The sequence below is a fragment of the Hevea brasiliensis genome, chromosome 1, assembly GCF_030052815.1.
Source record: "Hevea brasiliensis isolate MT/VB/25A 57/8 chromosome 1, ASM3005281v1, whole genome shotgun sequence".
In the NCBI taxonomy this organism is placed as follows: Eukaryota; Viridiplantae; Streptophyta; class Magnoliopsida; order Malpighiales; family Euphorbiaceae; genus Hevea; species Hevea brasiliensis.
In genome coordinates, this window is record NC_079493.1 from 113406784 (window position 1) to 113418247 (window position 11464).

An 11464-nucleotide genomic window follows, 5' to 3' on the forward strand; every position below is an offset into this window, starting at 1 on the left:
CTAACGCCGGTTACAACTCCGTTGTCGGGTCGTGACAGTCAACCCCAAAATGTTTATTGCTCTAAAATTGCACCTCTCTAATCCTAATTGCACCTCCTACTCCTCTCTCCAATTTGTCTCCCATTGATACCTCTACAATCTCTGCCATCTAATTCGGCGCCACTCATCTGTTCTCTTGCCCTATGATTCCATCTTGCCACCACTAGTTACAAAATCCTCAATATCTTTAGAATACGTTGTTATTGTTAGAACTTCGCCATTTTCTCATTTTAATCTTCAGCTCTCTCAGTGGAATTTTACCCAATATGTAACACCCCAAAATTTTAAATTTTATTAATTTATGAGTATTTTGATATTTTAATTTTATTTAAATTTTAAGAAATTATTTGAGATTTTTCGGATTTTAAAAATCGGGTTCGATTTTCCGAAAATATAAACTTTGATGATTTTTAAAAATTTATTTAAAGACCACGTGGCAAAACTAAAAATATATTTGGAGTCTAAGTATTTTTCTGAGTTTTTTGAAATTTTTTTTGGAATTTTTGGACCTCGTTTTCGGTCCCGAGGCAGAGTAAAAATTCAAAATTTTGTATCCTGAATCGAACCGGCAGAATCGAACCGGACCGGATCGGACCGGTTGAATCGGACCGGCCTTTTCTTTTTCTCCTTTCCCCTTCCTCTCGTGCGTCCGATCTTCTCCCCTTCTCTCTCTCTTTTTTCTCTCTCCTCCCTCCTCCCCTTGCCGCGCCGCCACCCTGCCTCCCATTTCACGGCTGGCCCCAGTCCCATTTGCCTCCCCAAACGGCCGAAAAACACCCGCGAACGTCCCTCCCTTGCGCGCGCGACCGTTCGTCTTTCCAGCCAAAATTCGGCCGATCCGACCACCAATTGGACCGGGTCTTGTGTCTAAACTCATCTACTCGTCGAGAGCTTTCCATAGACACCAAGAACACTGAAATCCATCGAGCAGTTTGTCCAATTTTTCCCCGGGAAGTTTTAGCCCATTTTGACTTTCGGGCTAGATTTCTCACAAACCGTGAATCCCACGAGAAAACCGAGAGTACCAGAGTGCTCCACTCGTCGAGAGCTTCGCGGCGACATAAATTTCAAATTTTTCCGACACCGTTTTTCGGTGGGTCCCACGGACTTCGCAGTGTATTTTCGAGCATTAAATGAGCTTAGAAAATTCTGAAAAATTTATGTACTGACCCCCGTGTTGTGGGCTTCGTGCAAGTATCCTCAATTAGCGGAAATTCGACAGTTGCCCAGGTCTGTGAATTTCCGGCCAGACAGACCCGTTACCGGAAAAGTCTCCGAATTGGACCGAGGTTTTGGCTACCCCCCCATTGTCAGACGTCCCGAGCGCGTCCTCGAAGTCGGAATCGGCAAAGGTAAATCCGAACCTTGCTTTTTCATAATTTTCTAGTGCTTAAATAGGATTAAAAATCCATAAAATATTCTTGGTAGCTCAGAAAATTATGATTCTTTTTGCAATAGCCTAGTAATGTTACTAAGGACCGCGGGGCAAAGTTTTAGAATTTTTAGAGCTTGTTTGGGTAGTTTTTGCAAAAATAATCAATTATAAGGACTAAATTGAAATTTTACATACTATGATGGATGACTGATTTGATGGGCCCAGGAGGGGCTGTGTAATGTGATTGAATTATGGATATATGGATTGTGGATTTAGAAGTGTGTTTTGAGCCCTTTTGCAGGTTGGGTAGGTCCTAGGTATAGGGGAGACTCTGCCGGATTTTCGGCACGACATAGGACGTATTTGGTCTTTTCTTGATTTGTATTGAGTCATTTGTATTAAATAATTGTAATGTAATTGTCAGGTGAGCCGATGACCTTCTTCCTCCGCCAGTACGCCATGATGGTTGTCAAGTCTGTGAGTAAAATATTAATTTTAATTGTAATTTCGATATTATTATATGTTCAAGCATGCCCATGCATCACTTATATGCATATATTTATGTAGATAAACTTTAGGCATACTTTATGTTGCATTCATAACTGTGAAAGTGCCATGTATGTTGTTGTGGTAATTTGGAGCAGTGTGCGTGCGTTGGCGTGCGTGTGATGTGGTGTGGACTATGGATAGGACGGGTAGACACGGCTTGAGATCTTCGCTGGGACCCGGTCCTTCGGGGTAGACACGGCTTGAGTTCTTCGTTGGGACCCCGATTTGGTTATTAAGTGGAAGTCACAGCTGAGTTCTTCACTGGCACAGTTGGAATTAAGAGAGCTGTATAGGGGATCAGCTCCCATATATATTATGATTGATATTACTGGGTGCGTGAGTGCTCCAAATTACCTTTTTGATGTTATGATGTGAAATTATTGCTGGTGTTGCATTTCACTCTACAGGGTGCATTAGTTTTAGATAGTTATAGAGATTATGGTTAAAATTGATATTTTACTCTCTGAGTCGAACGCTCACTCTTGTTCAATATTTTTTTCAGGCTACAGGAGGATTTTATTGTGGTTAACCTGCTTTTCTCCTTCGCAGGTTGTTTATCAATATTTGTGTAATTTTATTTACTCCTAGAATTTCCGCATGTGTTAGAAGTTTTTATTTGATTTTGGTCTGTAATATTATTATTATCATATTGGACCTGTAAACGTATAATAATATGCATGTTTGATGGACTGGATGAGGGAGCTGAGCTCCCATATATTTTTATGATGATATGAGTATGTGGAGGGTGAGCTAAGCTCCCCAATTAAGTATTTACTGTGTTTACAGGTCGGGTGAGTCAAAAACTCTCCGTTGGAAGGTCCATTTTATGGCCGGACTCTTTCCGATTGAATTCTTGAAATTGGGCCCAAATGGACCTTAGAGTTGGGTTAATGAATAGTTAGGCTTACTACGGGCCTCGGGGGCTTTAGGCTGGCCCAGGTCCTAGTGCCGGTCCGCCCATAGGTTGGGTCGTGACAAATGTGGTATCAGAGCTTAGGCTCCAGATTCATAGGGAAAAAAAAAATTATCTAAGTGTTGGGAAGAGTCTACTAGGAGTCACATGCGGAAAAAATAGGGTCCACATTCGTCTTGCATTGTCATCTTTGCTTCTAGTTTCTGCTTTATATATTGTGTGTAAATATGAGTCATAGAGCTGTGTAACGTGCAGTTTTGAATTTTGTGGGCTAATACTGCTGAATTTCAGGAAAATGCGTAGAAGCAGGAGAGCTGCCACTGCACCAGAACCAGATGTGCCTGACGAGGTGTCAGCACAGGATGAGGCGCCTGTCCCGAGGAGGCGGGGTAGGAGGCCTAGAACTGCTCAAGTAGAAGAGCAACTGCCACCAGTTCAGGATCAGTCTTTCATGGCACAGGGTCCCATGGACCCTATGGCAGCTACTCTAGCTAGGTTGCAGAGAACCATCGATATGATGGCACAGTATATGGTCCACCCTCCACAGCAGCAGCAGTCCACCGCACCAAGAGGAGAACCTTACAAACAGATCATAAATTTCAAGAAGTTGGTGCCTGGTACTTATGATGTGTCAGATGATGCATATCGGTTTTTGGATTCCTGCAAACAGGCAGGAACAGAATTACAGTTGACTGACAGAAGACTTATAGAGTGTATGCAGCATGTCATGGGGCCTATGCCTAGACAATGGATGAATGACTACATATTACCTCGGATGGAGGGTTTGTTGTGGACTCAGTTTGTGAAACTGTTCATCAACCGGTTTGTACCAGAAAGTTTTAGAGACCAAAAGCAGTGGGCCTTTGAGGCCTTAAGACAGAATGGCAGGTCTGTAGATGAATATGCTATAGAATTTCTGGAACTGAGCAGGTATGCCCCTACAGCAGTAGCTACAGAAACTATGAAGGTGAAGAGATTCCTAAAGGGGCTTGACAGGAGGTATGCAAACCTGGCCATGATGTCGGATCAGTCGTTTGATGTGGTAGTTGATCGAGCCAGACAGATAGAGATTAGCTATGCTGCAGATGACAGCGGAAGAGCAAAGAAAAACAGAGCAGAGGGTTCTTCAGGTGTTCCCCACATGGGTACTACGGATAGTGGTGGCCAGACTACTTACAGAGAAAGAAGCAGGAATAAGAGGAGTGGTTTTAGACACAAATCCCGAGGGTTCAGACCAGGGTACGGATCCAGCAGTGGTCACAGTTCAGGGTACAACAGTTCTGGGTCTGGTTCAAGATCCTCCTTGGCACCTTGTGCACAGTGTGGAAGAGGACATTCAGGACCTTGTATGATGGGTTCAGGAGTATGCTTCAGATGTGGCCAACCAGGTCACTTTGCTAGGGAATGCCCCATGTTTAGTGAGCCACAGATGGGGTCACAGGGTTCTGTTGCAAATGTTCCTCGCCAGTTGTATCCGAGTGCTTCCAGCATGGCAGGCAGTCAGTTCAGTGGCCAACAGGGCCGAGGACAAGGGGGACGTGGATTTGGAGGCAGATCAGGAAGTAGAAGTCAATATCAGGGTTCTGCCACTCAGGGTAGGGGTCAAGCTCAGGTTTTCACCCTGACCCATCAGGATGCTCAGGCTTCAAATGTAGTTGTGGCAGGTATTCTTCTGGTCTGTTCCTATGAGGCTCGTGTTTTAATAGATCCGGGTGCTACGCACTCATTTGTCTCCCCTGTGTTTGCCATGAGGTTGGGTAGGAACCCTACAACTTTATAATGCCCTTTGTCGGTAGCTACCCCACTTAGTGACAACATAGATGTAGATATGGTTTTTTCGAGTAGCCCAGTAGTGGTGGATGGAAAGATCCTCCTAGCAGACTTGGTTCCTCTACCAGTAATGGATTTCGATGTAATCTTGGGGATGGATTGGTTGGCAACTCATTATGCCACTTTAGACTGCAGGAACAAAAAGGTGCATTTCCACATACCTGGTGTGGAAGAGTTTAGCTTTGATGATGACAGGAGCGTGGCTCCATATAACTTGGTGTCAGCAATTAGTGCTAGAAAAATGTTGAGGCGTGGATGCCAAGGGTATTTGGCATTGGTGAGAGATACCTCTGTAGAAGGTGTCAGCATGGAAAATGTTCCTGTTGTCAGAGAATTTATGGATGTCTTTCCAGAGGAGCTTCCAGGGTTGCCACCAGGAAGGGAAATAGAGTTCTGCATTGATGTTGTTCAGGGTACAAATCCCATATCCATGCCACCTTACAGGATGGCACCAGCAGAATTGAAAAAGCTAAAGGAGCAACTACAGGAGCTTTTGGACAAGGGTTTTATACGTCCGAGCACTTCACCTTGGGGTGCTCCTGTTCTATTCGTAAGAAAGAAAGATGGGTCATTGAGGTTGTGTATTGACTATAGACAGCTGAACAAGGTGACTGTGAAGAACAAGTATCCACTTCCTCGGATCGACGATCTGTTTGATCAGCTCCAAGGGGCTAGATTCTTTTCCAAGATAGATCTGCGATCAGGCTACCATCAGTTGAGAATCAGGAATGAGGACGTGTCCAAAACGGCATTCAGGACAAGATATGGTCATTATGAGTTCTTGGTGATGTCTTTTGGACTCACTAATGCACCAGCAGCCTTCATGGACTTGATGAATAGGGTGTTCAAGCCGTTTTTGGACCGTTTTGTCATCGTATTCATAGATGACATTTTGGTATACTCTCGGACCGAGGAAGAACACGTGTGGCACTTGAGGATGGTGTTGCAGACCTTGAGGGAGCACCAGCTATATGCCAAATTTTCAAAATGTGAATTTTGGCTAGAAAGCATCTCATTCTTGGGACACGTGGTTTCTAGTGACGGCATTCAAGTGGATCCCAAGAAAATTGAAGCTGTAACTGATTGGCTTAGGCCTACAACAGTCACTGAGGTGCGAAGTTTTCTGGGTCTAGCTAGCTACTATAGGCGTTTTGTGCAAGATTTTTCCAAAATAGCGGCTCCCCTAACTAAGTTAACTCGGAAGAATGTTCCATTCATTTGGACAGATGACTGTGAGAAGAGTTTCCAGACACTTAAGGAGTGTCTAACCACCGCCCCTGTGTTGACACTACCTATGAGTGGTGAAGGATACACCGTGTACTGTGACGCCTCCAGAGTTGGCCTAGGGTGTGTTTTGATGCAGAATGGAAAAGTAGTGGCTTATGCTTCAAGAAAGCTGAAGAGGCATGAGCAGAACTACCCCACCCATGATTTGGAAATGGCGGCTGTAGTCTTTGCACTAAAAATCTGGAGACACTACCTGTATGGTGAAGTGTGCGAGATATACACCGACCACAAGAGTTTGAAGTACATCTTCCAACAGAGGGATTTAAACTTGAGACAGAGGAGATGGATGGAGCTTCTGAAAGACTATGATTGCACTATCCAGTACCACCCTGGGAAGGCCAATGTAGTAGCAAATGCATTGAGCAGAAAATCTTCTGGCAGTTTGGCGCACATTTCAGCAGAGAAAAGACCATTGATTCGGGAAGTACATGAATTGATGGATCAAGGTTTAATCCTAGATCTTTCAGATGAGGGGGTATTATTGGCTCACTTTTCAGTGAGGCCAGACTTGCGAGACAGAGTTAGAGTTTCCCAGCACAGAGACCAACAATTGATGAAGATCATAGAAAGAGTCCAGCAAGGTGAAGGTGGTGAGTTCGGGTTTGCCAATGATGGCGCCCTTATGCAAGGTTCTAGGATATGTGTGCCCGATGTGGACAATCTCAGAGATGAAATCATGCGAGAGGCACACTATACACTGTATAGTGTCCACCCAGGCTCCACCAAGATGTACCATGATGTGAAGGATAGCTATTGGTGGAATGGCATGAAGAGAGACATAGCAGACTTCGTGTCCAAGTGTTTGACTTGTCAGAAGGTGAAGTTTGAACACCAGAGACCGTCAGGGAAGCTGCAAGAGCTCCCTATCCCAGAATGGAAGTGGAAAATGATCACTATGGATTTTGTGACTGGGTTGCCTCGTACCACGCGAGGGTATGATTCGATATGGGTAATTGTAGACCGCCTAACCAAATCAGCTCACTTCTTGCCGGTGAAGACTACATATTCTGTGGCACAGTACGCCTGACTCTACATTCGAGAAATCGTCAGATTGCATGGAGTTTCGGCTTCCATAATATCTCACAGAGAGCCCCAGTTCACTTCTCGGTTTTGGAGAAAGTTGCAGGAGGCACTTGGCACACAGTTAAACTTTAGTACGGCTTTCCACCTCGCAGACGGACAAATTGAAGGACAATCCAAACACTGGAAGACATGCTTCGCATGAGTGTTTTGGATTTTGGAGGTCAATGGGATGATCAGCTAGCTTTGGTGGAGTTTGCCTACAACAACAGTTACCATTCCAGCATAGGAGTAGCACCCTATGAGGCACTATATGGAAGGAAGTGTAGGTCGCCTCTGTGTTGGACGGAAATGGGAGAAGCGAAGGTGCATGATGTAGACTTAGTGCAGTACACTTCTAAGATAGTTTCTTTAATCAGGGAACGATTGAAAATAGCTTTCAGTAGGCAAAAGAGTTATGCAGACCCTAGACGGAGGGATGTAGAGTTTGCAGTAGGCGACTATGTATTCCTAAAGGTTTCTCCAATGAAGGGAGTCATGAGATTTGGAAAGAAGGGGTATATCGGACCTTTTGAGGTTACTGATAGAGTTAGAGCAGTTGCCTACCGGTTGGAGCTACCACCCAACCTTTCTCATGTTCATCCTGTGTTTCACATCTCCATGCTCAGGAAATACATTCCAGATCTTTTTCATGTACTATAGTCGTATGTAATAGAGCTAAAAGAGAACTTGACATTTGAGGAGCAACCTGTAGCCATAGTGGACTACCAAGTGAGGCAGCTAAGATCAAAATAGATCCCTATGGTTAAGGTTTTGTGGAGGAGTCAGTCGGTGGAAGAGTGTTCTTGGGAGTCAGAACGGGACATGCGTAGCAAGTACCCTTATCTGTTCAATGTGTAACCATGTACTTTATTCTGCCTTGTGTAAAATTCGAGGACGAATTTTCTGTAAGGGGGGAAGAATGTAACACCCTAAAATTTTAAATTTTATTAATTTATGAGTATTATTGATATTTTAATTTTATTTAAATTTTAAGAAATTATTTGAGATTTTTCGGATTTTAAAAATCGGGTTCGATTTTCCGAAAATATAAACTTTGATGATTTTTAAAAATTTATTTAACGACCACGTGGCAAAACTAAAAATATATTTGGAGTCTAAGTATTTTTCTGAGTTTTCTGAAATTTTTTTTGGAATTTTTGGACCTCGTTTTTGGTCCCGAGGCAGAGTAAAAATTCAAAATTTTGTATCCTGAATCGAACCGGCGGAATCGAACCGGACCGGATCGGACCGATCGAATCAAACCGGCCTTTTCTTTTTCTCCTTTCCCCTTCCCCGCGCGCGTCCGACCTTCTCCCCTTCTCTCTCTCTTTTTTCTCTCTCCTCCCTCCTCCCCTTGCCGCGCCGCCACCTCCCCGCCTCCCAGCCTCTCAAGACCGACTTCACTGCCCCAGCCCACCGGCTGCCGCCCCAAACGGCCGGAAAATGCGCGCGAACGTCCCTCCCTTGCGCGCTACCGTTCGTCTTCCCAGCCAAAATCCGGTCGATCCGACCACCAATCGGACCGGGTCTTGTATCTAAACTCATCTACTCGTCGAGACCTTTCCATAGACACCAAGAACACCGAAATCCATCGAGCAGTTTGTCCAATTTTTGCCCGGGAAGTTTTAGCCCATTTTGACTTTCGGGCTAGATTTCTCACAAACCGTGAATCCCACGAGAAAACCGAGAGTACCAGAACGCTCCACTCGTCGAGAGCTTCGCGGCGACATAAATTTCGAATTTTTCCGACACCGTTTTTCGATGGGTCCCACGGAACTTCGCAGTGTATTTTCGAGCATTAAATGAGCTTAGAAAATTCTAAAAAATTTATGTACTGACCCCCGTGTTGTGGGCTTCGTGTAGGTATCCTCAATTCACGGAAATTCGTGATTGCCTGTGTCCGTGAATTTCCGGCCGCATGCACTGCACGGAAAAGTCTCCGAATTGGACCGAGGTTTTGGCTACCCCCCCCATTGTCAGATGTCCCGAGCGCGTCCTCGAAGTCGGAATCGGCAAAGGTAAATCTAAACCTTGCTTTTTCATAATTTTCTAGTGCTTAAATAGGATTAAAAATCCATAAAATATTCGTGGTAGCTCAGAAAATTATGATTCTTTTTGCAATAGCCTAGTAATGTTACTAAGGACCGCAGGGCAAAGTTTTAGAATTTTTAGAGCTTGTTTGGGTAGTTTTTGCAAAAATGATCAATTATAAGGACTAAATTGAAATTTTACATACTATGATGGATGACTGATTTGATGGGCCCAGGAGGGGCTGTGTGATGTGATTGAATTATGGATATATGGATTGTGGATTTAGAAGTGTGTTTTGAGCCCTTTTGCAGGTTGGGTAGGTCCTAGGTATAGGGGAGACTCTGCCGGATTTTCGGCACGACTTAGGACGTATTTGGTCTTTTCTTGATTTGTATAGAGTCATTTGTATTAAATAATTATAATGTAATTGTCAGGTGAGCCGGGACAGCCTTCTTCCTCCGCCCAGCCGCCACAGTGACCGTTGTCAAGTCTGTGAGTAAAATATTAATTTTAATTGTAATTTCGATATTATTATATGTTCAAGCATGCCCATGCATCACTTATATGCATATATTTATGTAGATAAACTTTAGGCAAGCTTTATGTTGCATTCATAACTGTGAAAGTGCCATGTATGTTGTTGTGGTAATTTGGAGCAGTATGCGTGCGTTGGCGTGCGTGTGATGTGGTGTTGACTATGGATAGGACGGGTAGACACGGCTTGAGATCTTCGCTGGGACCTGATCCTTCGGGGTAGACACTGCTTGAGTTCTTCGCTGGGACCCCGATTTGGTTATTAAGTGGAAGTCCCAGCTGAGTTCTTCGCTGGCACAGTTGGAATTAAGAGAGCTGTATAGGGGATCAGCTCCCATATATATTGTGATTGATATTACTGGGTGCGTGAGTGCTCCAAATTACCTTTTTGATGTTATGATGTGAAATTATTGCTGGTGTTGCATTTCACTCTACAGGGTGCATTAGTTTTAGATAGTTATAGAGATTATGGTTAAAATTGATATTTTACTCTCTGAGTCGAACGCTCACTCCTGTTCAATATTTTTTTCAGGCTACAGGAGGATTTTATTGTGGTTAACCTGCTTTTCTCCTTCGCATGTTGTTTATCAATATTTGTGTAATTTTATTTACTCCTAGAATTTTCGCATGTGTTAAAAGTTTTTATTTGATTTTGGTCTGTAATATTATTATTATTACCATGTTGGACCTGTAAACGTATAATAATATGCATGTTTTAATAATATGCATGTTTGATGGACTGGATGAGGGAGCTGAGCTCTCATATATTTTTATGATGATATGAGTATGTGGAGGGTGAGTTGAGCTCCCCAATTGAGTATTTACTGTGTTTACAGGTCGGGTGAGTCAAAAACTCTCCGTTGGAAGGTCCATTTTATGGCCGGACTCTGTCCGATTGAATTCTTGAAATTGGGCCCAAATGGACCTTAGAGTTGGGTTAATGAATAGTTAGGCTTACTACGGGCCTCAGGGGCTTTAGGCTGGCCCAGGTCCTAGTGCCGGTCCGCCCATAGGTTGGGTCGTGACACAATACCACATCCTTATGCTCAATATCATTGCTTGTGCAGTATAATTTCTTTTTTATTTTTAATTAAATAATAAAGACATTGAATTTTTTTGTTGCTAAAAGATATTTTATGGCCAATTTGATATGAAATTGTGATGGTTTTGCAAGTGACAGTCTCAGCAACTTGGTTTTTTTATTTTTTCTTGCAATTTCAACTTTTCTTGTATGCAATTCCTTTTTCTTAGGTACTTATTTGATATGTTTTACTTGTGAATTTTTGGTTTTCATTCTCAATTTTCAATTTTGGATACCATTTATAGGCTTTCAAGAGAGCAGCGAAATCACTTGAGAAGCTGATGGATACCATAAGGGAAGAATTTCCTCTTGCAATGGCTGTCATTCGTTTATCCGGCATGGAGATTAGTGACCTAACAATTGAGCTAAGTGATCTTGGGTCAGTATATTTTTGCAAGACACTCTTATTCTTGTCATTTCAACCTTAAAATTCTTTCTTAAATTAAATGGAAATTTTCATTTCATCTTAATCATGTGTTTGCATAGATAAGAGATAACTGAAGGCGTTAGAAGTTTATGAGAAGACTTTGAGCGAGGAAAAAAGGGAAGGGAAGAAGATTGTGAGATAAAGGGATTCTTAGAGAGAGAAAATGGATAGGCTAAAATATAGAAATGATAGGGTTATATTTCTTTTATTATGTTAATCCACGTAGGCATATACATATCAACTGTTGGCTGAATAATCATCGGAAAGTGGTAAGAGGACTTTAAGTTGTATTAAATTAAAATTGAAGAAATTTTATAATACAAATTAAAGTTAAAG